This window comes from Dendropsophus ebraccatus, chromosome 1 (genome assembly GCF_027789765.1).
Source record: "Dendropsophus ebraccatus isolate aDenEbr1 chromosome 1, aDenEbr1.pat, whole genome shotgun sequence".
Classification (NCBI taxonomy): Eukaryota; Metazoa; Chordata; class Amphibia; order Anura; family Hylidae; genus Dendropsophus; species Dendropsophus ebraccatus.
In genome coordinates this window covers 158,875,086-158,892,232 of record NC_091454.1, presented here as the reverse complement: position 1 = coordinate 158,892,232, position 17,147 = coordinate 158,875,086, and positions in this window count along the sequence as shown.

Sequence of the window (17,147 nt, the reverse complement as noted above, 5' to 3'; positions counted from 1 at the left end):
AGGAGGACATTATAATAGCTGCCAACACACGCGGCAGTCCTATGCAAAAGGAGGACATTATAATAGCTGCCAACACACGGGGCAGTCCTATGCAAAAGGAGGACATTATAATAGCTGCCAACACACGCGGCAGTCCTATGCAAAAGAAGAACACTAATATCTGCCAAACACACGGCAGTCCTATGCAAAAGAAGAACATTATAATATCTGCCAACACGCGCGGCAGTCCTGTGTAGAAGGAAACATTAAAATATCTGCCAACACACGCGGCAGTCCTATGCAAAAGAAGAACACTAATATCTGTCTATCAGATGGATAACGATGTACACATTCCATATAAACACCTAAAGCCACACTACTGAAACAATGAATTGTTTATATTTAAATGTACACAACAATCATTATATATATATATATATATATATATATATATATATATATATATATATATCCCTTTATAGGGATATATGCTAATTGATAAATGATCTTATGGTGGAGAATACTAGTAGTAATACCATTTGCTGAAAACCGAACAAACTGTTGCAGAACTAAATGTTGCTATTGCTCTATATACTCTATATACTCTATATGCTGTTTCTGTATCTTCTCGTGTATTTTTCCTTCTCTTTCTATCATAGGAAGTTATCTGTGATTTGCAGGTGACATGCAGGCTTGGATCTAATATGCAGCAAGTATCCTGGGGAAGTACATAGTGCCCTCTGCCATACACTTTGCATAGTGTTCCTGGAACTGTACTGTGACGGTGTATGAGGGTGCTGAAGTAGTACATTGCCATTGCTTCTACAGAAAGACTCTCCGGCAGTAAAGTGCGATTAACTTTATAAAAAAAAGGTATTGGAAAAGTATTGTATTTGGTTTTCATAACAGAGCTGGGATACTATGTCAGGGTTGGTGCTGCATAGTAGAGCTGGGAGACTAGGTCGTGATTGGCTTTGTGCAGTGCTGATGTAGCTGGGTGTTGATGTATAGTGATTGGCTTGGTATGATAGTGCTGGGGCAATGTATAGTGATTGGCTTGGTATGATAGTGCTGGGGCAATGTATAGTGATTGGCTTGGTATGATAGTGCTGGGGCAATGTATAGTGATTGGCTTGGTATGATAGTGCTGGGGCAATGTATAGTGATTGGCTTGGTATGATAGTGCTGGGGCAATGTATAGTGATTGGCTTGGTATGATAGTGCTGGGGCAATGTATAGTGATTGGCTTGGTATGATAGTGCTGGGGCAATGTATAGTGATTGGCTTGGTATGATAGTGCTGGGGCAATGTATAGTGATTGGCTTGGTATGATAGTGCTGGGGCAATGTATAGTGATTGGCTTGGTATGATAGTGCTGGGGCAATGTATGGTGATTGGCTTAGTATGATAGTGCTGGGGCAATGTATAGTGATTGGCTTTTTATGATAGTGCTGGGGCAATGTATGGTGATTGGCTTGGTATGATAGTGCTGGGGCAATGTATAGTGATTGGCTTGGTATGATAGTGCTGGGGCAATGTATAGTGATTGGCTTGGTATGATAGTGCTGGGGCAATGTATAGTGATTGGCTTGGTATGATAGTGCTGGGGCAATGTATAGTGATTGGCTTGGTATGATAGTGCTGGGGCTGTATGATATAATGGCTCTGTATGATGGTGCTAGGGCAGTATGTTGTGATTGGCTCTGTATGACAGTGCTCAGGCAGTATTATCTGATAGGCTCTGTATGATAGTGATCGAGCAGTATGTTGTGATTGGCTCTGTATGATAGTGCTCGGGCAGTATTATGTAATTTGCGCAATAGTGCCGGATGAGTGCGTGACGATTGGCTCTGTATGACAGTGCTCGGGCAGTATTATGTGATTGTTTCTGTATGATAGTGCTCGGGCAGTATGTTGTGATTGTATGATAGTGTTCGAGCAGTATGTTGTGATTGGCTCTGTATGATAGTGCTCAGGCAGTATGTTGTGCTTGGCTCTGTATGATAGTGCTCGGCCAGTATTATGTGATTGGCTTTATATGATAGTGCTCAGGCAGTATTATGTGATTGGCTCTGTATGATAGTGCTCAGGCAGTATGTTGTGCTTGGCTCTGTATGATAGTGCTCGGCCAGTATTATGTGATTGGCTTTGTATGATAGTGCTCAGGCAGTATGTTGTGCTTGGCTCTGTATGATAGTGCTCAGGCAGTATTATGTGATTGGCTCTGTATGATAGTGCTCAGGCAGTATGTTGTGCTTGGCTCTGTATGATAGTGCTCGGGCAGTATGTTGTGCTTGGCTCCGTATGATAGTGCTCAGCAGGGGCATAGCTAGGATTCACGGGGCCCCATAGCAAATAATTTTAAGGGCCCCTCCCCTACGCACAACACACTGCACATTTTTTGTGTTGCAGTATGTAAGTAAACACTGGGTCACTTACACACTGCAGTACATAAAGGGTTAAGCAGAAGGACAAACGCTCTTACCTTCTCTCCCAGGCCCCCCTCCTGCACGGCCCCATAGCAACTGCCTACCCTGCCTCTATGGTAGCTAAGCCACTGGTGCTCAGGCAGTATTATGTGATTAGCTTTGTATGACAGTGCTCGGGCAGTATTATGTGATTGGCTTTGTATGTTAGTGCTCGGGCAGTATTGTGTGATTGGCTTTATATGATAGTGCTCGGGCAGTATTATGTGATTGGCTTTGTATGCTAGTGCTCGGGCAGTATTGCATGATTGGCTTTGTATGATACTGCTCGGGCAGTTTTATGTGATTGGCTCTGTATGCTAGTGCTCGGGCAGTATTGCGTGATTGGCTTTGTATGATAGTGCTCGGGCAGTATGTTGTGCTTGGCTCCGTATGATAGTGCTCAGCAGGGGCATAGCTAGGATTCACGGGGCCCCATAGCAAATAATTTTAAGGGCCCCTCCCCTACGCACAACACACTGCACATTTTTTGTGTTGCAGTATGTAAGTAAACACTGGGTCACTTACACACTGCAGTACATAAAGGGTTAAGCAGAAGGACAAACGCTCTTACCTTCTCTCCCAGGCCCCCCTCCTGCACGGCCCCATAGCAACTGCCTACCCTGCCTCTATGGTAGCTAAGCCACTGGTGCTCAGGCAGTATTATGTGATTAGCTTTGTATGACAGTGCTCGGGCAGTATTATGTGATTGGCTTTGTATGTTAGTGCTCGGGCAGTATTGTGTGATTGGCTTTATATGATAGTGCTCGGGCAGTATTATGTGATTGGCTTTGTATGCTAGTGCTCGGGCAGTATTGCATGATTGGCTTTGTATGATACTGCTCGGGCAGTTTTATGTGATTGGCTCTGTATGCTAGTGCTCGGGCAGTATTGCGTGATTGGCTTTGTATGATAGTGCTCGGGCAGTTTTATGTGATTGGCTTTGTATGATAGTGCTCGGGCAGTCTTAAGTGATTGGTTTGGTATGCTAGTGCTCGGGCAGTATTGCATGATTGGCTTTGTATGATAGTGCTCGGGCAGTTTTATGTGATTGGCTCTGTATGCTAGTGCTCGGGCAGTATTGCGTGATTGGCTTTGTATGATAGTGCTCAGGCAGTTTTATGTGATTGGCTTTGTATGATAGTGCTCGGGCAGTAAGTATTAAGTGATTGGTTTGGTATGCTAGTGCTCGGGCAGTATTATGTAATTTGGGCAGTAGTGCTGGATGAGTGTGTGGTGTGTGGCTTTGTAGAGTGGAGCTGGGCTGTAGGAGGATAGGAGGATGGCCGGCCATGTGTTGGGGATGGTGACAGCTTGCAGTGGTCAGTGGATGGAGGACTCAGCTCTTCTCCAATAGGCAGGGTGTCAAAGGTGACGCGTGAAGACTCCAGAAGCCACAGCTGCCAGCTGGACAGTTACATTTCTCCAGAGCTTCCTGCAAACTTCTCCATCTACAAATACATCTACATCTGTCGCCACAGAGTAACATAATGGGGCCGAGGGGGCAGGGGAGTTGTTCTTTTTTATTAGTTTAAATAAAAGGCAGCACGTCAGAAAGAAAAGGAATCCGATGTGCAATAAACTCCATTGTATTGTATAGAGGCTGATGACAAAGCAGCAACGCTGATATTTATAGTGCAACCACTCTATATACAAATATTCACTGGGAATTCAAAATAAAAAAAAATAAAAAATAGATCAGCAGGTCCCTCATATAAAACTTTAAAACTATTAGGGCTCCAAAAATGAAGCCTTCAGTGGGCTGTGGATGGTAAGTCAGTGGATGGCTGTAGCCCTGTGGTATTAGGAGATGGAGCATCTGCTCATATTCTCATAGTGGTCGATATTTTTCATTCACACTCGTGCCTTTCTGCTTTGCAAGAGGGGAAAATTACACTTTTGTTAAGATGCATTGAAGCGGCCTTCATGTGGGGGTCTCTGCCTCTATCTGACCAATAGTTCATCACTACTTACACTGGAGCAGGATGAGACCCTCACACCAGCCCGAGCTTCAAGACTCCTTGGTCATTTGGATCTAAAGTAGAATCCTGGTGGTTGAAAAAAACAAAACTTGTCTATAGCAAAAACACGTAGACAGATATAGGTTTAACCCCTTAGATTTATTATTCCGATGGTCTATAATATAGTGTGTCTTTGTAATATGCGAGTACATACATATCATTATTACACAAGATCAGGGAGGTCATGTCATAGTTCAATACGGTCAGTGCAATACTCGATCCTATATGTATTCATACATACACTTGTAGATAGACACCCAGACACATAGAGAAATAAGGCTGCTGGCACACAGGCAAGGATGGTGGGGCTTTTTGGAAACTGTCACTGCAGCTTTTGAGCCACAGACAGAAGATCCGACAAGGAGTAGAAGTGTAGTCATTCCTTTATATGCCCTATTCCTATCCAATCCACTCTTTGTTTTGGCTCAAAAACTGTGTGACTGCAGCCTGTACGATGTATACGAAGAAGCATCAATGGACACATGTATTACCTACACTATACACACAGGTACACTCATGGCCTCACACATACCACTCCTGAAAAATACACATACACTACACTCTACACAGACACACATACAAACACCATAAACACACACACACATACATACATACATATATATATATATATACACACACACACACACACAGACACAGAGATACTCACACGTACCCCTGAACACAGTGCACATATTACATACACACGCACACAGCATAAACACACACACGTACCCCTGTACACAGTATATATATGTATACACACACACACACACATCCATCCCCCTATATAACTGGTAGAGATGGATGGGAGGTGAGTGTACAGCGCAGGGGGAGTTGCTCCTGTGTGGCAGAAAACTTTGGAGTAGTATTAGTATTAGGGATGATAAAACTGGAGGAGCCATAGATCCAGCCATGAATAATTGACACGGAGCAGCCTTCCTTCGTTTCTGCCTTATTATTAATTAGGCGCCTCCAGTCTTTGCACTGAGAGCTCCGCGGGGCCGGCTGCAGCTTTAAATATGAATTAAAAGCAAATCCTGGCTACTGTAATGCGAAAATGATTCCATGTCTGCTATGGCGGAGATGAATGGCTGCCCGGATCAATAGTGGGGAGGAAGGCAGGTACTGCATGCTGCTAACTGCACACAGGCCGCCCTCTCCTCCATCCAAATAGATCTCATCAATACAAGAAATCATCAGCATTAATCACCACCACCACCACCACCATCATCATCATCATCATCACTATAATAATTAAAATAATATAACAATATAAAAATAATGCACCATATCCATGCTGTATGAATAAATCTCAGGTGATTAGTGCCGACAGTCATAACAACAACAACAGCAGCAACAACAATAAGAAGAAGAAAAAGAAGTATACACTATATCCATGCAATACGAATCAGCCGTAGAAATAATACACCATGTTCATGCAGGAATAATTTCATGTAATTAATGCCAACAGTAGAAATAATAATAATAATAATAATAATAATAATAATAATAATAATAATAATAATAATATTTACAATATTAAACAAGCAAATAAACAAAATGCAGTATAAATGAAGTATCGTATTATTTAACTTCTACTAATAGGCAATACAAGACACAAGTCAACAACCTCTGAAAAATGATCTACATAAATCCACACCATCTATCGGAACAGAAGGTGTTTTTTTGTGTTTTTTTTTGTGTCCTAACTTTTTAAAGTTTTTATTATTAGTGTTTAGTTTCTTAACCTTCGTGCTTTTATTTTTACATTTTGAAACGAAAATACAAACGATGTAAAACACTTGAATAATATAACAACAATCCCGCAAAAGCATTATTCCTTGTTGAATAAAAAAAATTCCTCATTGCCTCCTTGATCGATCCCCCTCCTATGTAACCGTATTTGACTGCACAGATCGCAGAATTTTTGGATATTAATCGTGTTTATAAATTGTGTTTCTGTTTATTATTTGTGTAACCATCAGGCAGGATTCTCTGTATTTCTCTCTCTCTTTATAATAATTTAAACCACCCAAAATATATCCGCTCTTTCTTTCTTTCTTTCTTTCTTTCTTTCTTTCTTTCTTTCTTTCTTTCTTTCTTTCTTTCTTTCTTTCTTTCTTTCTTTCTTTCTCTCTTTCTCTTTCTCTCACAGATGCATTTTAGACATTCTCTCTTTTGCAAGCACCCTTTGTTACTATATCTGGTGGCATCATTTTTATACATGAGAATGTAGTTAATATATCCAATGAGCCAGATTATAACTCAAACGTAAGATATTGTGTTGGAGAGAAAAAAAAAAGGAATTTAGCACTGTTTTATATGCATGATCTATGATCAGGTGTTTAGGATGTGTATAATACTATATCTGTATAATTCTATACTACACAATATTCCCAGGCAGAAGAATCCATCCTATGTACCGCTTGGAGGTCACACAGTGATATATAGGGAGCCCTATACATGTATATAAGAAGGCAGGTATGGCTAGATGAAGCAGGTGACTACTTGTTTCTATAGAAGGCGTATGAATGCTCATGTGCCCCTGATACAATCCTGATACAATAGGACAATGCTACAAAGCTACACTGGATAGAATGGTAGGAATAGCTGACCACAAGCTGCAGTATAAGGTTGCCAGGAGCCGCCGTGTAGTTTACTCGTTAAACAAGTGCCTGTATCATTGTTTAAATATGAAGAGCTTGTCATAGGGAATCCAGAAAGTTACACATTGTCAGAGAGCTCTCAGGCTGAGGTTAATCTGGAGCCCTCTAGTACTGGTGATACTATGGGGGTAAGAGCAGACACCCCTCACTACTACACACAAGTGTCTGTGCAAATGCAAATGCAGAAGCTGATCGATCCCCTGCTAGTCCCAGCACACAGGGATAGTCAGTCATTTACTATAGGAAATACAGGAGATGAGCACCCAGAAGAAGGAGAGCACTAGGAGCCTAAACTCCCATAACCCCCAATCCAGGGATCTCCCAGATCCATACAGGCTGTACCCCATGTACTGATAACTGCTGTGCCATACTCAGTATATATAGCTATATACCCTGCTACCTCCACCCGCTTCATTCTACCTATAGAGAAATTGTACCAGACATTGTATACCTCTCTCTCTTTCTATTTTGCTGGCATTTCATTTTAATAATACATATCTGTGTTATATTCAATTTAATACATGTATAATATATATTTTATCGCTGTTTATAACTATTTAAACCACAAAAAATATATACGTGTCTTTCTTTCTGAGTAACTATCTATACATCTATATCTATCTATCTATCTATCTATCTATCTATCTATCTATCTATCTATACATCTCTATCTATCTATCTATCTATCTATCTATCTATCTATCTATCTATCTTCTATCTAAATATATATCTCCCATCTATAATCTATCTATATATAACAAATCTATCTATCTATCTATCTATCTATCTATCTATCTATCTATCTATCTATCTATCATCTATCTATCTATCTATCTATCTATCTATCTATCTATATATATATAAAATCTATCCATAATCTATCTATATTTAATCTATATAATCTATCTAAATATCTATCTATCTCCTATCTATCTATCTCCTATCTACAATCTATCTATATATAATCTATCTATCTATCTATCTATCTATCTATCTATCTATCTATCTATCTATCTATCTCCTATCTACAATCTATCTATATATAATCTATCTATCTATCTATCTATCTATCTATCTATCTATCTATCTATCTGTCTGTCTTTCTATTCTCTCAAAGAATGTAGCTCAGTTTTGATTCTTTCATTTTATTTGTGCTAGTGATCATAGACCCTGATCATTGATCTCCAATGTATAATATGGAAAATCACCGTTGCCCCAGATTTAGTCAAAACTATTTTGACTAAATATGGAAACTATCTATCTATCTATCTATCTATCTATCTATCTCCTATCTATCTATCTATCTATCTATCTATCTATCTATCTATCTATCTGTATTTGCTTATTATACTCTAGCTATCTGTTTATCTGCCTCTTTATGTCCCTTTATTATATCTATCTCTGTCTTTCTGGGAAGATTTTCCAAGATAAAGTTTGAAATCATAATAAGGCAAGTAGTCCTCAGATAGAAGCTTTTACTATTTCCAAACATACATGCAAACAATACATACACACGGAACTTATTGTGAAATAAGTAAATAATAAAGTATAATAACTGATAGACCCTCAATAACTTGATTCTGGGGGAAGAGAAAAGGCGTGTGTCTGCAATAGGTGTATGTGTGTGTGTGTGTGTGTGTGTGTGTGTCTGCAATAGGTGTGTGTATGTGTGTCTGCAATAAGTGTGTGTATGTGTATGTGTGTCTGCAATAGGTGTGTGTGTGTGTCTGCAATAGGTGTGTGTGTCTGCAATACGTGTGTGTGTGTGTCTGCAATAGGTGTGTGTGTGTGTGTGTGTGTGTCTGCAATAGGTGTGTGTATGTGTGTCTGCAATAAGTGTGTGTATGTGTGTCTGCAATAGGTGTGTGTGTGTCTGCAATAGGTGTGTGTGTCTGCAATACGTGTGTGTGTGTGTGTCTGCAATAGGTGTGTGTGTGTGTCTGCAATACGTGTGTGTGTCTGCAATAGGTGTGTGTGTGTGTGTCTGCAATAGGTGTGTGTATGTGTGTCTGCAATAGGTGTGTGTGTGTCTGCAATAGGTGTGTGTGTGTCTGCAATAGGTGTGTGTATGTGTGTCTGCAATAGGTGTGTGTTTGCATTTGGTAGAGGTGGGGGTTCAAAGGGGGAATGAGATTTATTCCCCTTTTCTATACTTCTATGTTTTAATAGAGGAAACTTAATTTTAATTTTTATGAAATGGGGTTTATACAAGTTTGGTTCCAGGTTAGAATGGTAATATTATCGTCGGAAATCTATCAGAAGGGAGTGGGGGTTCTTAATCTTGTACAGGGTCTCTCTCTCTCTCTCTCTCTCTCTCTCTCTCTCTCTCTCTCTCTCGGACTTTGACATAGCTCACCCTTTTGATAAATCTAGTTTCTATGTAATTTTTATTGACTGCCATCCTTCATATGGCCCCAGTTCTTCCTCGCTAGCCGGACCATACAGCTCAGGGATTAGCAGATTCTTAATTGACCTAACATAAAACATAACTAAATTACCTAATGGCCACACTCATTCCTCACACTTTCCGAGCCCAAAGACTGTTTTCCTTCCCTCCTGCATTCAACAACACATCTGCATATTGATTTCTCATGTTAACCCATTAAAAGAGCGAAATGGAGTCAATTACACGGATCCCTCTGTGCCCCTACTGATTTATTCAGACCTGACTCTATCTTACCTATGGTACAAAATAATAATTTCTTAGGTCTTACCTATAATAAATCACTTGCTCAAAATTACAAATAATAATAATAATAATAATAATAATAATAATAATAATAATAATAATACCTAGCTAGTATACCTAGCTCCTGATCTATATAGAACGCTTTACTCTGCAGAGTGAAACCCCCTTTGTAGCCAATGACATTTACCAGCAATATTCCCATAGTTTTGTTGTGTATGGAAATACCATATTATATCCCTATTGATAAAACAAATTAAAGCAAAGACGACAGTTCAAGAATATATGTGCGAATACATAGACATCAGGTGCCCTCCTTTAATATATGTTACCCTACAGGTGTGGCAGAAGCGCAGAACAATCCCCTCTTGCCCCCTACCCGAATTATTAGCTATAGGAGCAATGGAGCAGGGGCCGCCCTGTGACCTGCTGCCCAGTGACAGACACCATCGTATCTACTGCATGGAAAGCAGGGAAAAGAAAGATACACAGACACAGACATAAATCAATAAATAAAGGAATAAATAACAGATAAATAAATAAATATAAATAAATAAATAGCTAAATAAATAAATATAAGCTAGACAAAGATAGAGATATATAGATATAGATACAGAAATATGAGATAGATAGATTATAGATAGATAGGTAGACAGACAGACAGTGGACAGAGTTCATGTGCATACAAAGAGCATATAATACATTGCTATTGTGTGTCTGCACAGCTCCTCTAATAAACATGTTGTCTATTGTGCTGCAGTGCTGGAGGATCTAGGGGATGGGGCATACATGAGGCTGTCTCCCCAATACCTCTCTCTATACACAGGACACTACCAGACTGGCTGCAATGACCTGTGGTCGGGGTCGTTGTCAATGTGAAAACTCTTGTAAAACAGAAAAGATGGGGTCTTGTAGCGGCTCTAATGCTTTCCTATAAGGTGATCAGTATGAATGGTCTTCTATGTCATCAGACATTTACCAGCCATATATGCCTGGGATTACAGCAGTGGGGAATGAATGCTGCATTATATTCTATTCGTTTCCATTATAAAAGAATCCACTGGTAACCCGGGATAGCAATGTATGTGCAGCTTGTAGGGATTGCAAAATGACAAACAACTGCACTGATCAAAGTCTAATACCAAATCTGCTATGTACATGTAGCTTTTACCTTTTACTTTCCCTCAGCACTAAAGATACCAGAGACACTTTAAAATATAATATATTATATTATATATGAGATAGATATATATTCATGCCGTGTACCTAGGCATATATATATATATATATATATATATATATATATATATATATATATATATATATATATTCATGCCTAGGTACCCGGTGAGCCAATGTATGGAGAATTTTTTACATCACATATAAGCATAGAAAATATAATTCACAGTATACAGAGATTGAGACTAAGATATAATCTAGGTATAGAAACACACACAGGCACACACGTATTCATAAACACACACACACACACACACACACACACCTATATTTATAGACACACAGATTTATACATACAACACACACACACACATCTGTATTTATAGACACGCATAGAATTACACATACAAGACTTACACACACACACACACACATTTATAGATACACACACATCTATATTTATAGACACACATAGATTTATACATACAACACATACATCTGTATTTATAGACACACATTATTTATAGACACACAGATTTATATATATATATACACACACACACACACACACACACACACGCATTTATAGATACACACACACACACACACACACACACACACACACACACACACACACACACACACACACACACATTTCTGTCTTCCTCCCACAATTGGCCAGGCAGTGTGCAGAGTCCCCCCACCCCTCGGCAGCACAGAGGATTCAGCAGGGTAGGGGTACTGACTCTGTGACGCTGCTGTTGACCTCTGTAGAGTGGTAAAGCTTGTTTGCATGCCCACTACCCTCAGCTGTGTGCCACATGTCACCCCTCTGCTGCCCCAGCCTCTCCTCTGCCTTCAGCCCTGGGTTCATCCAAGGTGTGTACGTATTCCCAGTGCTTCCTGTCTGCAGTTAGATCTGCTTACCCCTGTGATCCGCAGCACATTAGCAGATTTCATGGCAAGTTGCCTCTTTGACATCCCAGGCAGGTTTACATCCTAGATTTTGCCCCTAGGAACAGAAAAAAAATCTATCTGCATACTTTCATATGAGACACAGAGGCAGATTCTGGAGATGTGTCCAGTCCTGTAAGACATCAAACATCAAGGATATGGAGATTCATTTTATTCAGTGCAAAAAGAAAAATCTATTATACAAGAATGAGTTCTTCTTGGTCATGCAGGTTCCATCATCATCATCATCATCATCATGATAATCCTTGGTGTCTTGGGTAGATGTGTGCAGTATCCATTCCCAGGCTCCAGTGGAGGGGCAGCAGTAGCACTTGGTCCATGCTGGGCTCCAGCCATTGTTGATGCAGCAATAAGCAGCCTGTATCCAGTAATAATTGTGCAGATGTAATAAGGAGAAGCAGCAGCCGAGCTATTATTTGTCAGCCAGGGCTGGATGCAGTGCTATGGCTGAACCTTGCCTTGCATTTCAGGATGCTTCTTGCATGTGAATAGCTGGCTGCCTTGTTATGGATCTGGAAGGCAATGAAAGAGAATCAGTATGCAAATTGTTTCAGTTACAATCGAAAGGTTCGATCTGGAGTTGCTGCGGAAGTTGATGTCAGCTATCTCTGCATAGGGTTGCATGTGCCTCCTTCATACAGCTGGGCCTTGTGGCCCCTGCCAGATCTCAGGCTCTAATTAAAAGCACCAAGCTATGGATGCTGCTTATCATTTAGCTGGGTGTGGATAGATTACATTACATGGTATTTATTAGGCAGCAGGTGTTAGTGGTTGTGCAGGAATAAAACATTTATAAATGGTTAAATGCTTACACTGAAATAAGTTGATTAGGTTTGCAGCCTCAGTCCTCCTGTTCATGCAATATGGGCTCTGGATCAATATGCTTTTACTGTAACACCAGTGATTGCAGGAATCACAGCTCTTATTCTTTTAAAGGGACAGGAAGCCTTTGCTTGACAATTTACACAGCTGACAGGTCTGAGAGAGAACTTCCCAAAACAGCATCTTTAGCATTGTATTATTATATGGCATCTTAGCAGCACATATAGGAGGTCTATAGCATTCCTAATAAAAGCTTAGTATGGATCATATTGTATGCTTTCAAAGGTTTTCAATACCATCTATCATGTATCTATGTATCATCTATCTATCTATCTATCTATCTATCTATCTATCTATCTATCTATTTGTCTATGTATTATCTATCTATCTATCTCCTATCTATCTATCTATCTATCTATCTATCTATCTATCTATCTATCTATCTATCTATCTATTTGTCTATGTATTATCTATCTATCTATCTATCTATCTATCTATCATCTATCTATCTATCTATCTATCTATCTCCTATCTATCTATCTATCTATCTATCTATCTATCTATCTATCTATCTATCTATCTATTTGTCTGTTGTATCTATCTATCTATCTATCTGTAATTACATGTACAGTATATATGTCTGTATGTGAAGACAAAAAATACCACAATCACTTTCTATATATTTTGTTCTTATTATATTCTGTTGTATCAAACAACACATGCTCTAATATTATAAAGAAGGAATATACAATATAACACAAAATAGACTGCAATATTCAATACAGACAGTACACAGTAGAGCAAACAATGCACACAATCCACAATATATAATAGTCCTTAGAAATTAAGGTGTATAAAATATATACTTCAGTGCAAAATAAATATACACAATATATGCAATATAGATTTTATACACAATTTTTATTATACACAATATGTACAGTATGTATGTCAACATATAATACATTCTGTGTAACACGCAATATGGCATTCAATATATGCATTATATACTATAATATGTATATACTATACACAATAATGCACAAAATACAAAAGAGACAACAATATACAATTTATGCAATATATACCAATATATGGTAAAAACAGCAATGCACACTATACATAATACATACACTGAGATAAAAGGTATTATTATTATTAGGTATATATCCATATAACGGCATATGTCCATATAATGAAATACATTTTCATATGATAGTTTTTGGCCTGGTCCAATCTAGTGTATGTGTCACATCCATGTCTCTTTTAATTAGTCATATCCATCACAATCACCTGTATATTGTCTCCAGCTATCACTCTATTCCTCCATTAAAGGCAACACAATGGGCTAGGAATAGGATTGATAATGCAGTGACCTTTAGGATCTTCAGTTATATCTGCTGACTGACCTCTGGCTGTGACCTTTACTAGCCTCAATCTCAAGCCCACAGTGTCCACACACACAGCACCCCCCTGCAATGTGCTCCTTAATATTACATACACAGGCAGAGCACAGCACCCATGTGAAGTATAGGCACTACTCCTTATTACAACCAACATTCTAGTTATAGTCAGTTACTGACATGCTATGCTATGTAATATAGGATCTATAGGATCTAAGGGATCTATGTATAGATGACAAAGAAGGGACGCAGGCAAGAGCTCAGGCAGTGACCAGAGCATATGCATAATGGCAATGAACACAATCACCAAGGGATTCACTATATTTCTTGTATTCTCTCAAAATGAACAAGCCACAGACATATATTATTATCTTTCACTTCTTTTGATCATATCAAGGTGATTTCTCCTTTAGTCCTTGATGCATCATCACAATTCTTGGTAAATGCTGAGGATGCTGCTTTTATGGGAGAAGCAGTGGGAGTGATAGAAAGCTGCGCCCTGACCACAAGGCCTAGGTCGTGGTCATTTCAAGGAAACCTAATTTACAGGGGTCAACATCCCTCAGCCCAAATATACATTGTGATCTGGCCCTTTGGAGAAACAAATACTGATCTGGTGTCTTTGCTACAGGCAAGTGGCACTTTAGAGGCTTCTGGTTCTCTAAGCTGACCATCTGTCATTCAATTAAGGTTTCAAGGCAGCTGATAGGGGAGCAGAGGGTCACCGACCCCAGGACAAAACGTTCGTCTGCCTCCAAACAGAGAAGTGCAAATGTTAAATGTTCTACACTACCCTGGACCTGTCCCAGTGAGTGGGTTTTGCAGCAGCTAAGTACATCTTACAAGAGACCAACAGGGGCATCAGTCATTAGCACTCAGGATCCCTCCTAGGAGCAGTCACCACTCTGCAAGTGCATGATGAGGATTAAATCCATTATATGGGCTTTCTAAACAGGGTGATGGCAATTAGAAGAAGCATGCACACATTTACAGTGAGCTCTGGTGTGCTCTGCACAATGGAAATGGCATTATCCTCCTGCCCATTGCACACTGCTATACAATGTCAGAGCTTTATTCATACATAATACTATGCAATGGAAAATAAGTGCACACATTACTGTTACATAAGGTCACAAATGACATCCAGATATTAGCACGACAAAGTGTATGAGTATGATGCTAAGCCCTGCATAAATGGCCTTACCATGAATTATTAACATCATCACACCCCAGCCTGCATTATTAATATTAACACTCCCCTAGACATTTAATTAGGATTCATTAGAAAAATTAGCATTTTGGCTTACATTCCCTCTTGTCCTCGGTGCCAAGGGTTAATCTTAAACTTGTGACCTTTGATTCAGTTTTGAGCTCTCTATTGTGAAGTATTTATAACAGGGGAGAAAAAAAATTGCTGTTTGTATCATGCCAGCCAAACAAAGGAAAGCTGTAATGTAGCCAGATTATACTTGGAGGGAAGGTGCAGTTTATGTTGAAAAAAAGAACATTTTGTGGAGTGGATTGGGTTAAATATGGTATAGTGTTCAAGGGGAACAACCATGGTATAGAGTAAAGTATAGATTACCGCTATAGAAGGATAGCAATATGTTGGCACTATAAATCTATAGAAAATAGTGGGGCATACAGAAGCAGGGGCAAAATTGGGGCAAAATATGGGGCTCCACTGTCCTAGTGTTGGTTTAGGTCACAGCTCTACCAGGAGGGCCTGGGGATTGGTCCTTTCTTGTAAGAGGTGAAACACTTCACTTAGGAAGCCTTAAAGTGTTGCTGTCATTATAACTTTCAAAATCTAAATCAACAGTAGATGTGATATAACGCAAGTTTGAAATTCCCATAAGAATCTGTCCGAACCCGAGTGTGTGGTATTTAATGACCAGTGGCTGAAGAAGTTGGATGCAGCCCTAGGGAGTCTTGGAAAACATGTTTTCCAGGCAGTCTTAAGAGTGCATCCAACTTCTTCAGCTACCAGTAATCAAATGTCACACACAGTTTGGGCGAGTCCGAGCCTGCTCAAGGTTCGCTCATGTCTAGTCTTTAGATACCCATCTGCCATCCAAAGAGACCATATGCAGGAGGAAAAAAAAAAAGAAACAAACTCCTAAGAAAAAGACTATGTACAGTATAACATCCATTGTCACAGATTAATTTAGAGCAACTATTTTGAGTAATAAAATTGCATTGCGGCCTACTCTCCAAGCTTCCACATTTCACAAATCCAGCAATGCAAGAATTCCTTTTTAGCAAGGAACTGTAGTTTAGTGACTATTTTACCCATGTCAACTTGACCTTGTCCAGTACCTGGATACAAATCCAAGAACATAAACTCAAAATTTTCTGAATAAATCACACAATGCCTACAATTGTGCATTAAGCCTATGAGGCAATATATATATATATATATATATATATATATATATAAACATTCTAGAGGCAAGAGTGTACAGTGTGGTGTTGCACTGATAAGGTGAAACAACCATGATGTATGTTCTACTCCCATCAGGTGTCTGTATTTCAATCAATCTCAGGCCATTATATACTACAGGGTACACTGACACAGCCATCATCATCTTCATCTATCTACCAGCTCCACGACCATACAGCTGCAGTGTATAGTTTATTAATATTGACCTTGGTTACAAGGTAAATTAAAGTAACAGGTTCCTGTAAGCAGATTCCCATTGAATCCAGCTGTGGACTGATAACAGGTTGTGGATGTGCTCCCTGCCGCTGACCACCAGCTTGTTTCACACGGCACTAAGAGATTTTTTCCTCTCTTACAAACAAACCAGAACAAATTGATGAATTGGGCTTTCACTATGGTAATTTAGACATTATAAATATTTAACTAACATCCCTAATAGCCATCTATAGAGGACCCTTTCTGCTTTACACGCTTCTTAATCTAAAGTAAATGCTTTTCCCATTAATAG